The sequence below is a fragment of the Nerophis ophidion genome, linkage group LG15, assembly GCF_033978795.1.
Source record: "Nerophis ophidion isolate RoL-2023_Sa linkage group LG15, RoL_Noph_v1.0, whole genome shotgun sequence".
Classification (NCBI taxonomy): domain Eukaryota; kingdom Metazoa; phylum Chordata; class Actinopteri; order Syngnathiformes; family Syngnathidae; genus Nerophis; species Nerophis ophidion.
Genome location: NC_084625.1, coordinates 40,375,310 through 40,396,945, shown reverse-complemented (window position 1 = coordinate 40,396,945; position 21,636 = coordinate 40,375,310). Strand labels below are relative to the sequence as shown.

The window sequence follows — 21,636 nt, the reverse complement described above, 5'->3', positions numbered from 1 at the left end:
ATTTGCAAATAATTGTAGTCTGTTTTTATTTACGATTTATACAACGTGCCAACTTCACTGGTTTTGGGGGTTTGTAAAAACTGTACGGAAAATGTGAAACTACAGGAAAAGCGGCACTTTTTGGGATGTGGAAATTTGTTAGCCTGAATGTTTTGATGCTGGAATGATTTAAACGGGTTGGTAAATGTGTGGGGGAAATGACACAACAACTAAGAACCATTACAATACTGAAAAATAGGGTTGTCCCAATCCACAATTTATATCAGATGGTCCGATTTTAAAAAACAAATAGATTGTTTCGATTTCCTTTTAAAATCTCTGATGCAAGCAGAGTGTACATCTAAATGTCTTCCAATAAACACACAAGGTAAATATTTTCTTGTTTTTTAGTCAAATCGTTTACAAAAAGGTAAACATGGTAAGTTTTGGGCTACAAGTTGCTACTCAACAGCTAAGCACACAATAGCACACAAGCTGGACATGTGTAATAAGAGTTATTTATTGAACAATATTTCAGTCTTAAACACCGCGTTTGTCCATCCATCCATCCATTTTCTACCGCTGGAGCCTATCCCAGCCGCACACGGGCAGAAGGCGGTGTACGCCCTGGACAAGTCGCATAACATTTGTCATTTTAAGCAAATAATTATAGTGTTACTTACTTACACTTACATATTACTCATACATACAACATTTCCAAGGCAGAAGTGTGTTTTTGTGTTTGGTTGAGTGCAAAAGCAGAAACTGAGGAGAGGAAAACTGGCAAATAAAGGCAATTCTATTGGTTAATAGATAATATTTGGGCTACAAAAACTATCGATCACGGTGACGCTATAAACAAGGAAGTGCTTGTGCTTTGACCAAGCACTTAAATAACAATAAACATTTAAATAACAATAATCCAGACCTGCACAATAGGTTTAAAGGTACTTTAGTTAACTAGCTCTCCTGCTGTGCACATATAGAAACGTAGACACGCACACAGCTGCTTGCTGGATGCCAAATATTAGCGGGAGCCCAAAACGCCCACATAGCGTAAACTAATGTAAGTGAAATGACTGAATTTTGTAGCAAATTCCTGGAATTTGTGTTGTATCTTTAACAATGTGTGTTGTACCTGCTAGATGTCTTATCTGTAGGGCTGTCCGATAATGGCTTTTTTGCCGATAGCCGATATTCCGATATTGTCCATCTCTTAATTACCGATACCGATACCGATATATACACATCATGGAATTAACACATTTTTATGCCTAATTTTGTTGTGATGCCCCGCTGGATGCATTAAACAATGTAACAATGTTTTCCCAAATAAATCAACTCAAGTTATAGGAAAAAATGCCAACATGGCACTGCCATATTTATTACTGAAGTCACAAAGTGCATTATTTTTTAAGATGCCTCAAAACAGCAGCTTGGAATTGGGGACATGCTCTCCTTGAGAGAGCATGAGCAGGTTGAGGTGGGCGGGGTTGGAGGGGTTCTGTTTTAAGGTAGCTAGGAGGTGAGGGGGATGATATATATTCTGGATATGTGTTCTGTTGTGTTTATGTTGTGTTACGGTGCGGATGTTCTTCCAAAATGTGTTTCATTCTTGTTTGGTGTGGGTTCACGGTGTGGTGCATATTTGTAACAGTGTTAAAGTTATTTGTACGGCCACCCTCAGTGTGACCTGTATGGCTGTTGACCAAGTATGCCTTGCATTCACTTGTGTGTGTGTGAAAAGCCGTAGATATTATGTGATTGGGCCGGCATGCAAAGGAAGAGCCTTTAAGGTTTATTGGCGCTCTGTACTTCTCCCTACGTCCGTGTACAGAGCGGCATTTTAAAAAGTCATAAATTTTCCTTTTTGAAACAGATACCGATAATTTCCGATATTTATATTATCGGACATCTCTACTTATCTTTGTACTTTCAGCTATAGTTTTGTTTTTGTCTAAAATCACTGACCAAGGGTGGCAACCGTAAATCATGAAGCATTTAAATTAATGTCAGCAAAGTTTTTTTATTCTACTCCAACCTAATCCTAGATTGGGGGTCAGCAACCCGCGGGTCTCAAGCTGCATGCTGCTCTTTAGCACCGCCCTAGCGGCTCCCTCATGGAGCTTTTTCAAAAATGGAAAGAAATGGGGGGAGAAATATATTTGTTGGTTTAATAATGTTTCTGAAGGAGGACAAACATAACATAAACCTTCCTAATTGTTAGAAAAGACAGGGCTGTTTTGTCCCACTAATTATGGCGGTCCTTGAACTCACCATAGTTGGTTTAGGTGTACAACTTTCTCCATCGCTGCCAGTGTTTAATGCCATTCTTTTTTTGTCTCGTTTTGTCCACCAAACATTTTATGCTGTGTGTGAATGCACAAAGGTGAGCTTCGTTGATGTTATTGACTTGCGTGGAGTGCTAATAATCCATGCTAACATGCTTTTTAAAATAGCTGTATGTACATATTGCATCATTATGCCTTGTTTATAGGTATGTTTGAGTTCATTTAATTTCCTTTACTTATGTCCTCTGTGTATTTAATTTATATTTGCATGTCTGTATGTATTTGCATTATCTGTATCTATCGGCATATGTATTTATCTGTATGTAATATTGGCTGCATTTCTCATTGTGTGCCATGTTGTTCCAGACCACAGCAAACATTACCCAGCTTGCAAAGATTGTAATAAATCTATCAGAAGAAGACAGCCTGCCCTTTCCTTTGACTTGGGTACACACATCTATAGATTTGGCGGTTTTAAGCCAGTAATTTCCAGGAGTTATCTAACTCTCTGAGACGTGTTATGTGTTGAATTCATTATAACACTTACACAAGGCTTTTAACTCTTTGCGGCTCCAGACGAAATTGTTTTTTGGGTTGCCGACCCCTGTGTTAGATTATATATGTATTATATAAAAATTGTAAATTGTTCTTTGAGTGCAACAAGAAAAGTATTTTATTTTTTTACTTTAAATCTTCTAAAATTGTTCTTTGAGACCCATATGTTTAATGTATTGTAAGAGTTTTTATTAAGATAAAGCCAAACAGGAACTTTGTTTGTGGTCCCCTTTATTTTGAAAAGTATCAAAGTACCAAAATATTGGTATCGGGACCTAGTTTCTTCTTTTTCCTACTTTGTTCTTTTGTAGTTGTTTTTTTTTTGCCCCGATGTGCATTTAGATCAAGGGACTTCATTGAGAGTTTGCGAGCACTTTAAGGCAGGTATGATTAAGGGCTAAACAAAACAAACTTTGATTGATTGATTGAGGAATGAATGTATGGAATAAGTGAAATGTTTTCATAGAAATAGTAACCTGAAAAAGTGTGAATACCAGTACAGACAGGATTTTTTGGAACGGCCCAAAATTATTAATTTAAATGTCCAAGATGAGTGGAATGTGTTTATGATTGTATTGTTTGAATCATTTGAATCATTTTAAATGGGAAAAATTCCGTCCATCCATCCATTTACTAACGCTTATTCCCTTCAGGGTCGCAGGAGGCGCTGGAACATATCTCAGCTGCAATCGGGCGGAAGGCGTCGTACACCCTGGACAAGTCGCCACCTCATCACAGGGCCAACACAGATAGACAGTCAACATTCACACATTAGGACCAATTTAGTGTTGCCAATCAACTTATCCCCAGGTGCATGTTTTTGGAGTTGGGAGGAAGCCGGAGTACCCGGAGGGAACCCAACGCAGTCACGGGGAGAACATGCAAACTCCACACAGAAAGATCTTGAGCCCATGATTGAATTCGGGACTACTCAGGACCTTCGTATTGTTAGGCAGACGCACTAACCCATGTTCCACCGTACTGCCCATGGGAAAAATTCTCCCCAAAAAATGTGGAATTCATGGAAATTTGAATTTTTTTTTTTTAATTTTTTTTTTAAACTGCATTTTAGACATGGACTTAGACTTAGACAAACTTAAATCATCCACAAGGGAAATTGTTCCACACAGTAGCTCATTTACATTGATGAAAAGTGTAAAGATGGAAAGGACAATGCAGGTATAAATAGACTAAATATAGCGATATAAAATATAATATAATATAATATAATATATATACGAGTATATAACATATATACGTAATATTTACATAATATATGTGCAGTATATATATATACTGATATATTATATTATATTATGTCTATATCATAGTACAGAGATTATATTATATAATATAACAGTATATATCATATACTGTACATATATTATGTAAATTATACGTATATATGGTATATAAACGTACAATTCCAGTTTCCATATGAGTTGGGAAATTGTGTTAGATGTAAACATAAACGGAATACAATGATTTGCAAATCATTTTCAACTAATATTCAGTTGAATGTGCTACAAAGACAACATATTTGACGTACAAACTGATAAACAATTTTTTTTTTGCATATAATCATTAACTTTAGAATTTGATGCCAGCAACACGTGAGAAAGAAGTTGGGAAAGGTGGCAACAAGTACTGATCAAGTTGAGGAATACTCATCAAACACTTATTTTGGAACATCCCACAGGTGTGTAGGCTGATTGGGTATAAAAACAGCTTCCCAAAAAATGCTCAGTCTTTCACAAGAAAGGATGGGGCGAGGTACAACCCTCTGTCCACAACTGCGTGAGCAAATAGTCAAACAGTTTAAGAACAACGTTTCTTAAAGTCCAATTGCAAGAAATTTAGGGATGTCAACATCTACGGTCCATAAAATCATCAAATGGTTCAGAGAAGCTGGAGAAATCACTCCACGTAAGCGGCATGGCCGGAAACCAACATTGAATGACCGTGAACTTTGATCCCTCAGATGGCACTGTATCAAAAACCGACATCAATCTCTAAATGATGTCACCACATGGGCTCAGGAACACTTCAGAAAACCACTGTCACTTAATACAGTTCGTCACTACATCTGTAAGTGCAAGTTAAAGCTCTACTATGCGAAGCAAAAGCCATTTATCAACAACATCCAGAAACGCCGCCGGCTTCTCTGGGCCCGAGATCATCTAAGATGGACTGATGCAAAGTGGAAAAGTGTTCTGTAGTCTCACGAGTCCACATTTCAGATTTTTTGGGGAACTATTCGACATCGTGTCATCCGGACCAAAGGGGAAGCGAACCATCCAGACTGTTATCGAGGCAAAGTTCAAAAGCCAGCATCTGTGATGGTATGGGGGTGCATTAGTGCCCAAAGCATGGGTAACTTACACATCTGTGAAGGCACCATTAATGCTGAAAGGTACATACAGGTTTTGGATTAACATATGCTGCCATCTAAGCACCGTATTTTTCATGGACGCCCCTGCTTCTTTCAGCAAGACAATGCCAAGCCACATTCAGCACGTGTTACAACAGCGTGGCTTCGTAAAAAAAGAGTGTGGGTACTCTCCTGGCCTGCCTGCAGTCCAGACCTGTCACCCATTGAAAATGTGTGGCGCATTATGAAGCGTAAAATATGACAACGGAGACCCCGGACTGTTGACAGACTGCAACTCGACATAAAAAAAAGAATGGGAAAGAATTCCACTTTCAAAGCTTCAACAATTAGTTTCCTCAGTTCTCAAACGTTTATTGAGTGTTGTTCAAAGAAAAGGTGATGTAACACAGTGGTGAACATGCCCTTTCCCAACTACTTTGGCACGTGTTGCAGCCATGAAATTCTAAGTTAATTATTATTTGCACAAAAAAAATAAGTTTTCGAGTTTGAACATCAAATATCTTGTCTTTGTAGTGCAATCAATTTAATATGGGTTGAAAAGGATTAGCTAATCATTGTATTCCGTTTATATTTACATCTAACATGTTCCTAACTCATATGAAAACGGGGTTTGTATATATATATAAATAAAAATATTATATATATTTCAGCATTCACACACAATTACAGTTTATATATCGTTGAGAGTTGTGTCATCGTTACCTGCTCGCACGTCATCACCCTTATCTGCAGCGTCCACTGGAAACAGCAACAAAATCAAACTCCACGCAGGCCACAGCAACATGGCTGTCAGTATGATGGTTTCCTTACTCCAGTCCCACCTTCCATAAAAACAACATGAGAGTAAAATAAACATATATTCATAATAGTAACACATGCGTGGTGTTAGTGGACGGTTTCAAAATCGCGGCCTAGTCGGTAATTGTCTATTCCTCAATTTTCTATACAGAACCGCTTGTCCTGCATAATGATGCCCCTCTTCTTACTGAAAATATTTAAAAAAAACAATCTGCAGGTTTGTACCATAAAAAATAGTTTATGTAGTCATTCAAAAATACATTTTCTAACCAGGGACGGAAAATGCGTGTATATTAAAAGCTTAACAGAAATGCAGGTGAAACATACAATGAATGTAGGAGTGGTTTCAATGTTGAACAGCTGAAGCTGTCCTGAATGCTGGTAGTACCATGCTGAAAAGTCAACTGAATGTAGAATGCTAAATATGAAAGGAAACATACCTATGTTTGTATACTTACACGTACTAAATTTGCTGTAATGCTATCGAAAAAGTGAACTGGCTAACGTGGGAGCAGGTAGCTTAACTGCAAGATAGCTGAAATTCGCATAAATGTTAGGATTAACTATAAACATGTTACATGGAAACTGTGAGCTCACTTCTAAGATGGCTGCAAGTACCGAAATCCATGATTTTTAGGTTTAGACTGGGAGTGAGCAACCCGCGGCTATCATACTTGCTAACCTTGAGACCTCCGATTTCGGAATGGAAATCTAGAATCTCCTGACGATTGAGGGAACCCCTCATGAAACAGTTCTGTAGAGATGAAGAAGTCTTGTGATTTTTCCCCACACATACATACATACATACATACATACATACATACATACATACATACATACATACATACATACATACATACATACATACATACATACATACATACATACATACATATATATATATATATATATATATATACACATATATATATATATACATACATATACACATATACATATATATATATACATACACATAAATATATATATACACATACATATACATACATACATACATACATACATATATATATATAAAAGAAATACATGAATTTCCGTGTTCATTTATTTACACATATATTCACACATAACACTCATCTACTCATTGTTGAGTTAAGGGTTGAAATGTCCATCTTTGTTCTATTCTCTGTCACTATTTTCTAACCACAGCTAGACTCTCTGGCAGAGAAGAAGTCTAGCAAAACTCCTTGCCATTATGGACAATACCTCCCACCCACTACACTCGGACCTTGCGGAGAGAATGAGCACGTTCAGTGGAAGGCTCAGACTCCAAAAGTGTAACACGGACCGACACAGGAGGTCCTTCATACCGACAGCCATCAGACTGTATAATGCATATGTTCCTTGACTGCACTTAAATGTAGAATATACAGCACTGTCTCAAAAATTTGGAATATTGTGATAAAGTCCTTTATTTTCTGTAATGAAACTAAAAACATGGAAATGTCATAAATTCTGGATGCACTACACATCAACTGAAATATTGCATGCCTTTTATTATTGTAATATTGCTGATTATGGCATACAGCTTAAGAAAACTCAAAAATCCTATCTCAAAAAATTTGAATATTTCCTCAGACCAAGTAAAAAAAAAGATTTATAACAGCAAAACAAAATCAAACTTTTGAAAATGTCAATTAATGCACTAAATACTTGGTTAGGAATCCTTTCGCATGGATTACTGCATCAATGCGGCGTGGCATGGAGGCAATCGGCCTGTGGCATTGCTGAGGTGTTATGGATGCCCAGGATGCTTCACTCGCGGCCTTTAGCTCATTTGCATTATTGGGTCTGGTGTCTTTCAGCTTCTTCTTCAAAACACCCCACAGATTCTCTATCGGGTCCAGGTCAGGGGAGTTGGCAGGCCAATCGCGGACAGTAATGCCATGGTCAGTACACCAGTTACTGGTGGTTTTGGCACTTTGGGCAGGTGCCAGATCATGCTTGAAAATGAAATCATTTGGAGACTGACACACCTGTCCCAACTAGGGCTGGGCGATATGGCCTTTTATTAATATCTCGATATTCTTAGGCCATGTCACGATGCACGATATATATCTCAATGTTTTGCCTTGGCTTTGAATTAACACTTGATGCATATAATAACACTAGTATGATGAGTCTATGTGTCTACAATAAAACATTCTTGTTCATACTGCATTAATATATGCTCATTTCAAATTTTCATGCAGAGAGGGAAACCACAACTAAGTCAATTGACCAAAACAGTATTTATCAAAAAAGTTATTAAGCAGTGGCACAAACATTCATGTCAAGTGCAAATTGTCAAAGACATTTTAAAACAAGCTATTAGTGCACTTTTGTGCATGATGTCACAAAGATGACATATCAAAACAACACTAAATTAAAGGGCACTTTTTGTACAGAACGCCACTACAATAGTTAAAAACAGACCAAGTGAACTTTTGTGCATGATGTCACACAAGATATTTCAATAACTGTCAAATAAAAATGAGCTGCATGATAGGAAATCAAATAGTATACGTCCTTCGCTATGTGGTAGGTTACTACAGAGGTCTCCTTCTGTTGTTGATCATTTTTTTATACGGTGTTGATATGGAAATAGTTACTTCGGCATTTTGTTGGTGTGGCACCGGCCGGAGATGTTGACATGCAGAGTTTCAAGCACACTTCATTCTCAAGTGTGTGACTTTTCAAAGTATGCTACATTAGTAGTGCAACTGTCAGGCTTTCCCCTGACAGTTTGTCTATGTTTTAGTTTTTTCCTCTGTATTTGTCTGTTTCCTCTGTGTTTAGTATTTCCTGTCCTTAGTTCTTGTCTAGTGCTCTTATTTCGGTTCAGCTTCCTGTTTGTCTCCCTGTGTCCTGTTTTCATTCAGCTGCGGCTGATTGGCATCTGGTCGCACCTGATGTCAATCGGCCAGCTCCTATTTTACCTGCTTTGTTCCTCCAGTCAGTGCTGAATCATTGTATTGTCATTCGGACTTGTCGTTGCCATATGTTGCTCTTGTCGTGTCGATGTCATTTTCTACTTGTCATTCCTACTGATCGTGTGAATGCAGAGTAGCGGTAAGCTATATTTGGTAGATGTTTTGTAGCTTACTGTTTTTTGTTCCCTGCTTCCGATTTGTTTGTTCATAGCTCTTAGTTTGTTATATCCGCCCACGTGCGTGCCCTTTGTTTGTTCTAGTTGTAGTATTTTAAATTAAACTATGTTTTCATGCAAAATGCCTCCCTCCTCTGCATCTTGGGGTTCGTCACCAAATAACCCTGACAGCAACTGCTTTTTGTAGCAACGCTTTTGCCGCATAATTGTTCAACATATTCCCGCTTGAAGCCAAACCACCGCCGGACTATGGACCCTTTGCTGTTTTTCTCGGGAATTCATTATCATTCCTTCATTGGTTACCAGATTCGCACCTTCTCTCTCTCGTATTACCACTCGCACCGCACCGCTAGCACAACAGCTAATGTTACCATGCCGCTACTTCCGTGCTCCGCAATCGCGTGTGACGTTGCACGCGTGACAGTACGTGATGTATGTAAGAAGGTGCGCTTGTTTTACTTCTCTGTGAGAAGCAGAGACAAGAAAGAGTGAGAAATGCCTGCAGCTAAAAGAAACTGCGTGAGAACATATACTCGAATATCACGATAGTCATTTTCTATATCGCACAGAGACAAACCCGCGATATATCGAGTACATTCGCTATATCGCCCAGCCCTAGTCCCAACACTAAAAGTATACAGCGAAGGAGAAAACTATTTGATGTTGCTTTCATTTTGTCAATACAGCATCCATCAGCTACTGTGACTAAGAGTTAATGATGAGAAGCGATGTGTTGTAAAAGTTGTAATGACTTGTTTATAAAGTCTTTAGTTTGTTTACTCGGATGCTCATTCCCCCTGCATTTAACTGCAAACTGTATCAGCGTTCAAATAACATCAATACTGGCTAAAATCTTTTGTCATCTCATCGAACTGAACGAAGGCTTTGAAGATTGTGTATTCGATGCATCACTCTTTATTTTTGGCGACCAAACTGTTGTACTGAACCACTGGGAGGCGTTGGAGAAGAGCAAAGCTTGTTTTTTAGACTGTATCTTCATTCGCCAAACTGCTTAGTGTTTGATTTCGATATCAAAAAATAACACCATGTTTTCAGCATTTTAAGGTTTTGTTGTGTATAGTTAATTCCTATGCGACATATATTCATGGATCTGTCCCGATACAGCAGCTACATGTACATATAAATGTGCATAACTTCAAAAAATTAATAATAAAAGAAATACCTCCCTTTATCAAAATGTAAAAATAGAGATAAAGACATAATGTAATGACAAAATGCTGACAAGCTAATATTATTAATGAATTTAAAAAACAAATATTTGTCCATAGATATATAGATAAGGTTTATCTATAGCCTTTTGATTAGACATTAAAAATGATGGTATTACGTTCACACCCCAACACTGTTTTACCTAAAAATGATGATTTTAATATTGATAACAATCATGTTAATAATTACTTTGGCTATTTTTGGAAACCCTAGATCTCATACATGAACACTACTTTTATCTAGATGGACAAAAACTGCAGTTCCGTCTTATTGCCATCAGGTGCCATCTTTCAAAATTATATATATATTTATATATATATTAGGGGTGTGGGAAAAAAATAGATTCGAATACAAATCGCGATTCTCACGTTGTGTGATTCAGAATCGATTCTCATTTTTTTTTAAATTGATTTTTATTTATTATTTTTTTTTTTTAATCAATCCAACAAACCACTACACAGCAATACCATAACAATGCAATCCAATTCCAAAACCAAACCTGACCCAGCAACACTCAGAACTGCAATAAACAGAGCAATTGAGAGGAGACACAAACACGACACAGAACAAACCAAAAGTAGTGAAACAAAAATGAATATTTTCAACAACAGTATCAATATTAGTTATAATTTCAGCATAGCAGTGATTAAAAATCCCCCATTGACATTATCATTAAACATTTATAAAAATTTCAAAAATAAAACAATAGTGTCACAGTGGCTTACACTTGCATCGCATCTCATAAGCTTGACAACACTTTTGTCCAACATTTTCACAAAGATAAAATAAGTCATATTTTTGGTTTGTTTAATAGTTAAAACAAATTTACATTATTACAATCAGTTGATAAAACATTGTCCTTTACAATTATAAAAGCTTTTTTTTTTTTTAAATCTACTACTCTGCTAGCATGTCAGCAGACTGGGGTAGATCCTGCTGAAATCCGAAGTATAGAATGAATACAGAATTGTTTTGAATCGGAAAAATATCGGTTTTGAATTGAGAATGGCGTTGAATCGAAAAAAATCGATATAGAATCGAATCGCGAACCCGAGAATCGATATTGAATCGAATCGTGTGACACCCAAAGATTTACAGCCCTAATATATATATACATCCATCCCATTCATCCATTTTCTACCGCTTGTTCCGTTCGGGGTCACTGGAGCCTATCTCAGCTGCATTCGGGTGGAAGGCGGGGTAGACTCAGGACAACTCGCCACCTCATCGCAGGGCCAACACAGATAGACAGACAACATTCACACTAGAGATGCGCGGTTTGCGGTCTCATCCGCGGAGTCAGGCGGTTGACATGACGAAAAAATAGATTTTAATTAGATTCGGGCGGGTAGCGGTAGAAACATCCGGAGACATTTGATATACACGGTTCTGGGATCGGTATCCTTTGCCATTTAAAGAGCCATTTAAGACCCATGTCATAAAGAGAAGAAGTCAATAGGAGACGCTACTACTCTCTTGAATGCCAGCAGTCACCCAGATATTAAATATTAGTGCGTGCTATGAAGCCATTGGCTTTGTCGCCTTCTACAACATGCACGATCAGCTTGTCAGTCCAGCATCATGTTGTGTGTTGCTTCCATGGCAACACGCACACGACTGCAAGGCATACTGGGTGACACAGAGTACACCAATGGTTGTGATATAAACAATTTTTACACTCTTAGTAATATGCGCCAGGCTTTGAAGCCACACCAATTAAGAACGACAAACGCATTTCGGGAGAACATCCTCACAGTAACACAACATAAACGCAACACAACAAATACCCATAATTTGTTGTATTCATGACACTTCCTGACTATTTTATACACCCTTAGTACACCCCCGCCGTACACCCGCCGTTCGGGTGTACGGCGGGCGGATGACGATTTTGGTGACGCGGATGATATAATTGCCTATCCGCGCATCTATAATTCACACACGTGGGCCAATTTAGTGTTGTCAATCAACCTATCATATACATACATATATATGTACATATATATATACATATATATATATATATATATATATATATATACACATATATATATATACATATATATACATATATACATACATATATATATATATATATATATATATATATATATATATATATATATATATATATATATATATATACACACATATACACATGCTTTGAAGCCCCTGCCTCGAAAGAAAATAATATTTGCCTTGGTGCCCTTCCAACTTAAAACCTAAAATATGAGCCCCCCTTTAAGGCAGCACTTGCCTTGACCTTAAAAAGTTAAAATACGAGGACTGCATACGTGTGACTACTTTGAGCTAATGATCTCATTCATAATGCATACAAAATGATGAGGGATTAAAAAAAAAAAAAAAAATTAGCAGCAGGTTGTATGTTGACGTTGCAGCTCGTAACATACGATGGAGTCATCTCTGAGAGATGATGTGAGCTCGTCCTGCCCAAGCATGGCCCCGCGGACCACAATGTCGGGCTGGACTAAACAGCAACGTGCACACTATGCAGGCAAGGGAAAAAAAGTGCAGCATAAACATGGCAGAGTGGACTGCAGTATGCTGGCAGTAGTTTTGAAGACGTGGGAGGATCAGTCAGCTGAAGAGCGGACAGCGCCACCACAACGTCTCCTCCCAGGACCTGTTACCCTTTTTTCACTCTTGGCACCTATGATGGAATTTGCTATTGTACAATTATGCATCATTTTGTACATAAATCATCCCATGACAGAATGGAAAACTGTCTGTTAAAGCAGCAAAATAATTCAGGCAATATTTTTCGCTTGTTTGTCTTCCTGTACAGGACATGAAGAATGTATGTTGATTATTAGAACACACAATACTGGGAGGAGGTGATGCAAATATCATCATTTATCGCGCACATTGTGATTTATCAGACATAAAGGGGCATTTGGAATGTACAGTGGGGCAAAAAAGTATTTAGTCAGCCACAGATTGTGCAAGTTCTCCCACTTAAAATGATGACAGAGGTCTGTAATTTTCATCATAGGTACACTTCAACTGTGAGAGAAAAAATTTGAAAAAAAAATCCAGGAATTAACTTTGTAGGAATTTTAAATAATTTATTTGTAAATTATGGTGGAAAATAAGTATTTGGTCAACCATTCAAAGCTCTCACTGATGGAAGGAGGTTTTTGCTGAAAAACTCACGATACATGGCCCCATTCATTCTTTCCTTAACACGGATCAATCGTCCTGTCCCCTTAGCAGAAAAACAGCCCCAAAACATGATGCTTTCACCCCCATGCTTCACAGTAGGTATGGTGTTCTTGGGAAGCAATTCAGTATTCTTCTTCCGCCAAACACAACAAGTTGAGTTTATACCAAAATGGATACATGGATGATACAGCAGAGGATTGGGAGAATTTCATGTGGTCAGATGAAACCAAAATAGAACTTTTTGGTATAAACTCAACCCGTCGTGTTTGGAGGAAGAAGAATACTGAGTTACATCCCAAGAACACCATAACTACTGTGAAACATGGGGGTGGAAACATCATGCTTTTGGGCTGTTTTTCTGCTAAGGGGACAGGACGATTGATCCGTGTTAAGGAAAGAATGAATGGTGACGTGTATCGTGAGATTTTGAGCCAAAACCTCCTTCCATCAGTGAGAACTTTGAATGGTTGACCAAATACTTTTTATCCACCATAATTTACAAATAAATTCTTTAACATTTTTACAATGTGAATTCATGGATTTTTTTTTTCAGGTTCTGTCTCTCACAGTTGAAGTGTACCTATGATGAAAATTACAGACCTCTGTCATCATTTTAAGTGGGAGAACTTGCACAATCGGTGGCTGACTAAATACTTTTTTGCCCCACTGTAAAGGGGCTTCTCTTTTGTGTTTATATTTAGCACATTTGGAATGTATGTGCAAACTGGCACAGTTGAGCACAAATTGCTGTGTGAAAGGAGGCTATTGCATTGCAATGACAGACAATGTAGAGAAAATCATCAGTCAGTGCACATGTCTACGTATTTAGACTGTCAGAAACAAAAATATTAGACAGGCCAAGCGTCTTTTCGTGTCGTCCTTGCCAGTCCCGGGTCCTAAATGGCTGTCAAAAGTGTACCAACTTCTCGGAATACCTACTCAGACTTTTTCTGTCCAGGTCAGAGGCATGATTTATGATCTGAATTATCTTTGCAGGGAGCAAGAAAGTGAGAAAACAGCAGACCATTCGATGATGTAAACATAGGGACACACTGTAGTCATCACAGTGCCACTATAAATAGTTTGTGTCATGTTCTGTGGTCCCGTTTTGTTTAGTTATGTTCTGTTGGTTTAAGACTCTTTTTAGTTCCTGTTTACATTGTTTTGTCACCATAACGACCAATTAGTTTACCTGTACTCATTTGGACTCACGCACCTGATTTGTTTAGGACTCACGCACCTGTGTTAATCATGTCCCTATAATTTAAGCTTGTAGTTGCCAGGCAGTCGGGCTGGCGTCATTGTTGTTGCTCCATACTCTTTTCACTCCGGTTATGTATCGCGCTGCTCATTTCCTTCCAAGTAAGTTTTGTTTTTTCATGTCACGTTTAGCGAGTCTTTTTTTCATATCAATAGTTTTGCCTTTGTGGTAGTTTTTGTTCTATTTAGCCTAGTTTTTTCTCCGCCTTGTGCGCGCCTTTAGTTTGCACTTTTTTTTTATAGATAAATCAAAATATGTCTTTACCTTCACGCCATGTCCCGTCACCTTCCTTTGCATTTTGGAGAAACCAAACCACACCATAGGCCCTGTTTTGACAGTTTGTCTGTGTTAGCGCTTAAAATAACATCTTCAATATATTGGTTAATATTGAAGTCACCAAATGTATTGTTGGCGGTTTTCGAATGGTTATTTATCGGATTTTATAGGCGAAATAGAGGAGCTCTCGTTGAGAACGCAGTAAGCGGACTTCTATTTACAAGTTAAAACGCATATTACAAAACAATCTAACCGTCATCATGTCTTTCATAATGATTGTCAACGATAGGCAAAATTGCAAAATGAGTGGAGTTCCCCTTTAAGAGAGATTTGGAGCCAGCTTACACTAAAACAATTTCAAGTGATTTTTTTTTAACGTCCACTCATTTTTTTGGTGTTTTTTGTTTTGTCATACAGGGGAGATGCTGTATTATTAACATAGCTCCTATATGAAAAAAATTGCAACATGCACATTCTTGATTGCAGTGCACGATCGCTAATGTATTTGCTAAAATTATGTTCTGTTGTAGATCGTGTTGGAGGAGTTTTCTGAGAGTGCAGAAAAAGTGGTGTAACATAACAAAACCACACAAGTTGCAACATGTCATGAAACTGCAGTAAATGAGTGTTTCCATGGTGACAGGAAAATAGTACTCACAAAAACTCATTTAAACATGGCAGTCTGCTCCATTTTTGTACTTATCATATGTACACACCTAGTAATTTCATACAAACGTATAGTTTGCACACACTATTTAGTACAAAATGTTTGGAATGTTAGTATATCAGACCCTTAGTTTCCACAGCATACTAATTGAAGTGTACTGACGGAAGTATTCTCTTTGAGAAGTATGAGGACCACTATAGTCTACAATTTTGGAAATTTGAAGAGGCTGGTGAGTTTCCAGTTTTTGAGCGCTGCCAAAGTGCACTTGTAAAAGGCACCACACAATGAAGTAGTTCCCCTTTCATAACCAATGTTCATATAAAAGAGTGGAAATCAAGGCTTCTGCACACAACTTTTGACATGAAGGTTGATGTTAATGCTTGTGAAGCAAGGAGCACACGATGCTTTATTGTTCACATTACTGTATTTTTTTTTATTCATCTGTCCTGTCCAGCTTCTCAGGCAAATCACATTATTGATGTAGATGCCCAAAACTGCTGTACAGATTTACTTTACAAAAGAGAAGTGTGTATTTCTCTTGTTGCCTCATTTATATTTGACTTTATTGCATTTTGTATATACCGTATTTCCTTGAATTGCCGCCGGGTATATAGTATGCGCCTGCCTAGAATTAAAACTTTTTTCGCAAGATAATTAGCGCATGCTTAGCATTACCGCCGGCTCAGGATTAACGCCGGGTCAAACACGTTTCGCAAAATATTATTTTGTCCTGTCCAGCTTCTCAGGCAAATCATATAGTTGATGAAGATGCCCATATCGGCTGTTCAGATTTACTTTACAATAGAGAAGTGTAGGATACTTCTCTTGTTGCCTTACTTAAATTTGACTTTATTATGTATATTCGTATTATCATTTGGTGCAGCCGGGCCGGAGCAGGAGGGGCTAGAAAGAGAAAAAAAGGGAAGACAGAGGGGGAAATTGTGGGGATAAGAGGAGGATTAGACAGAGAGACAAAAACAACAACAATAGCACAACACCAGCACATAAGATATGTACAAATATGATCGTAAAAGTGATAGCAAAGAAACAGTTAGTGAAATAAATAAAAATATAGAAATGACAATGAGCATTTTTACACTACAACTGGAGCAATACAAATACCAATAGAAAAAGCGTTATTGATTATGAACAATACCAATAGTTTACCTCTATTATCAACAACAATACAGTTGATCAAATGCAACAATACGTATACAAAATGATAACTTGAAAGATAAAAAAACAAACAAAAATAAAAAAAAGGAATTCCGAAAGATGGAGGGGAAGAGAGAGAGGCAACCTATATTAATCTTGTAGATTGTTATAGTAACAATAGGTTAAGTTTTGTCAGTATGCGATGTGTTACCCAGTTTACCCTAGGGCAACAATGTTGATATATGTTTTATGAAACGTGATTATGTGCATGAGTGTATGTATGTAGATGTACTTGTATATAAACAGAATGCGTATATGAATGTTTGTACAGTAAACGTATTTGTACAGTATATGTATGTTTGTACCTTAAATGTGCGTGGAAATGGACGAACTTGGAATATGTAGGTACTTGTATGTACTGTATTTTTGTATGTATGTGGGAGCGTAGGTACTTATGTAAAGTATGTACGTTTCTATGTATAAATAACTGTGAGTGTGAGTATATGTGTGTTTGTATGTACAATATATTTGACTCCCAGTGTGCGTGGGAGCCAGAGTAAGGCCCCAGCAAAATATTATTTTTATTAACGCATGTCTAGAATTTCCGCCAGGTCAAACTCGTTTCGCAAAATAATTAGCATATGCCTAGAATTTCCGCCGGGTCAAACTTGTCATGTCACGAGTGATACTTCACCTGTCATCATTTTCAGAATGGAGGAGGCTGATTTCAATCATTTGATATCGCATAAAGGGAAGAAGATTAAGAACTATTCTGTAAGATTTAAGCTCCAAGCTATTGAATATGCTAAAAAGAACAGTAAGCAGCTGTGTTTTATTAATATACCGTAGCTGCGTGTGTCAAATATGAGTCATTAAATGACTCCCGCCTCCTGGTGGTAGAGGGCGCTAGTGATCCTTCTTGCGATTGCAGAAGAAGTGACAACAAGCAGCACGAGTGAGCAGCGATCGTTTATTTTTTCCTCCGGCTTGCACTTTTAACATGGAGGATTACATATCCAAAATAAAACAGTTTTCTAAACTGGACTTTCAATCGAAGCAGGAGGTAATAAAGGAAGATCTCCATCGAGACAGAGAGACTTTTAAAACTGAAGAAAGATAAGGAATACTTCTATAAACAAGTTATCGATGCTTTTGATCAGAAGGTGCTGCGCATGGACTTCATTTATAAGTAAAGGTAAGACCATAATAACGTTTTATTGATTAAATGTGCTTTTCATGATGGTATCCTTACATCACACTCAAATTTATAAGCGCAGGCCTAAATTTACCGCATGCCTTTGGTAAGTTATGGAGTGAGAAAAGGTTTTCAAAATAATTGATTAACGTGGACCCCGACTTAAACAAGTTGAAAAACTTATCCGGGTGTTACCATTTAGTGGTCAATTGTACGGAATATGTACTGAACTGTGCAATCTACTAATAAAAGTATAAATCAATCAAATCAATCAATCAATCAATCAATTGCCTTTACCGCATGACTTTGGTTAACGCCGGACTGAGAAGAGTTTTTTTTAATGAATAATGCCCCAGCGGTAATTCAAGGAAATACGGTACTTAGTATTTGACCAGAGCATGACTGTAGATTTTAATATTTAGTATTTGATTTGAGTATTTGTCATGACGTGGGGTTTTTCGCAGCTTACTGCGAGGATTGTTCTCCCGGGATGCAATCGGACTATATCGGACACGACTTAAAAGGTAGGAATATTTTTAATTCGGACTATGAAAGGGGTACAAACAAAAAGCGCTCAAAGCGAAAGCACTTCTTGACGAAGGAAACAAAAGCTAAGACTTAATATAAACTTAGGATATAAAACAAGAAACAATGGAATCGTGTGAAAACAGGCAATCTTACTGTGGCAAGAAAAGATCATTAAACTATCAACGCAGAGCATGAATCTATGGCATGAAGGAGCAATGTTGCCCGGACGATTGACTGGCAAAACAGGCTTAAATAGTCTCTTTGATTAGAGTCAGGTCCATGTGTCACATAAGGCAGGTGAAACCAATGAGCCGCCATGCTGACCAAACAAGGGAGCGCAAACAGGAACTAAGAGTCCAGAACTACAGAAATGAACAAAAACACAATCCAGACTACCGAACATGACAGTATTGGTCTCCATAGACCTGCCATTGTAATGAAATTGACAATTTTTGTTTCATCTGACCACAGATGTTTCCTGCAGAAGGTCTTATCTTTGTCCATGTGATGTCAGATGAAATAAAAATTGAACTGTTTGGACACAATACCCAGCAATATGTTTGGAAGAGACAAGGTCAGGCCTTTAATCCCCGTCAAGTATGGTGGTGGTGGTATTACGCTGCGGGCCTGATTTGCTGCCAATGGAACTGGTGCTTTACAGAGAGTAAATGGGACAATGAAAAAGGAGGATTACCTCCAAATTCTTCGGAGCAAACTAAAATAGGGGTCACCAACGGGGTGCCTGCGGGCTCCAGGTCGCCCTTAAGGACCAGATGAGTCGCACGCTGGTCTGTTCTAAAAATAGCTCAAATAGCAGCACTTACCATTGAGCTGCCTCTATTTTTTTTTTTATTTATTTACTAGCAAGCTGGTCTCGCTTTGTTCGACACTTTTAATTCTAAGAGAGACAAAACTTAAATAGAATTTGAAAATCCAAGAAAATATTTTAAAGACTTGGTCTTCACTTGTTTAAATAAATTCATAATTTTTTTTACTTTGCTTCTTATAACATTCAGAAAGACAATTTTAGAGAAAAAATACAACCTTAAAAAATGATTTTAGAATTTTTAAACACATGTACCTTTTTACCTTTTAAATTCCTTCCTCTTCTTTCCTGACAATTTAAATCAATGTTTAAGTGAATTTATTTTTTTTATTGCAAAGAACAATTAATACATTATAATTTAATTCTTCATTTTTGTGAAATGTTTGTGAAATATTTCTTCAAACTTATGATTAAAATTCAAATAAATTATTCTGGCAAATTTAGAAAATCTAACTTAAATATTATCTAAAAGTCTTTTGAATTTATTTTAAAATTTTTGTTCTGAAAAATCTTGGAGAAAAAATGATTCGTCTTTGTTAGAAATATAGCTTGGTCCAAATTGTTATATATTCTAACAAAGTGCAGATTGGCTTTTAACCTATTTAAAATATGTCGTCAAAATTTTAAAATTAATCTTAATCAGGAAAAATTACTAATGATGTTCCATAAATTATTTTTTTTATTTTTTCAAAAAGATTCAAATTAGCTAGTTTTTCTCTTAATTTTTTTGGGTTGAATTTTGAATTTCAAAGAGTTCAAATTGAAGATAAACTATGTTTCATAATATAATTTTCATTTTTTTCATGTTTTCTCCTATTTTAAACCGTTCAATTAAGTGTTTTTTTTAATCCTTTATTCTCTACCAAAAACCTTCCGTCAAAGGAAAAAAAATGTACGACGGAATGACAGACAGAAATACCCATTTTTTTTATATATATATATATATAGATGTATTTATTAAAGGTAAATTGAGCAAATTGGCTATTTCTGGCAATTTATTTAAGTGTGTATCAAACTGGTAGCCCTTCGCAATAATCAGTACCCAAGAAGTAGCTCTTGGTTTCAAAAAGGTTGGTGACCCCTGATCTAAAATCATCAGCCCGAAGGTTGGGTCTTGGGCGCAGTTGGGACAATGACTCCAAACACACATCAAAAGTGGTAAAGGAATGGCTAAATCAGGCTCGAATTAAGATTTTAGAATGGCCTTCCTAAAGTCCTGACTTAAACGTGTGGACAATGCTGAAGAAACAAGTCCATGTCAGAAAACCAACAAACTTAGCTGAACTGCACCAATTTTGTCAAGAGTGGTCAAAAATTCAACCAGGAGCTAGCCAGAAGCTGTTGGGTGGCTACCAAATGTGCCTTATTGCAGTGAAACTTGCTGAGGGACATGCAACAAAAAATAAAATTTCTGTATGTATACTTTTGACCAAGCAGATTTGGTCACATTTTAAGTAGATCCATAATCAATTTATAAAAGAACCAAACTTCATGAAAGTTTTTGTGACAAACAAGTATGTGCTCCAATCACTCTATCACAAAAAATAAGAGTTGTAGAAATTACTGGAAACTCAAGACAACCATTAAATTATGTTCTTTACAAGTGTATGTAAACTTTTGACCACGACTGTATATCCATCCATCCATTTCCTACCGCATGTGCCTTATTTGGGGCAGTGGGGGGTCGCTGGAGCCTATCTCAGCTGCATTCGGGCAGTAGACGGGGTACACCCCGGACAAGTCGCCACCTCACGACTGTATGTATTGTTATTATTTTGTAATGTGGAATGTTAGAAAAGGTTTGATCAAATAAATTAGCAAAATAAAGAACAATGGTAGGTATGAAAAACACTAATCTATTTATCATTAACTATCTGGAATGGACTTATGCTGCTTTTAAGTTGAAGTAGCAACTATAAGCCGCTATTTATTTCATACACTTTGACCCCCGGGGCTTATAAAACGGTGCGGCTAATTTATGGATTTTTCAACGTAACAGCCTTATGTTAAAGACAAAACAAATACACCTACAAAAGTGTTTTATTGTATCAAGTTCGCTCACTGCAGTTGTCCTTCCATTTACCCGTAGAGCATTTTGTATTTTAATTTTTTCACCGGAGGGCTGTTCGACTCCGGGCCGTGCGTAGCGTTCAGACTCATATGGTTTATTCATTTATCACTCCAAGCAACT

The 21,636-nt window shown here is 37.2% G+C and overlaps 1 pseudogene; it reads right to left on the bottom strand.

Moving 5' to 3' along the window:
- The window catches only part of LOC133569663 (collagen alpha-1(XXI) chain-like), a 75,954-nt pseudogene that overhangs the window by 31,354 nt on the left and 22,964 nt on the right, over nt 1-21,636 (bottom strand).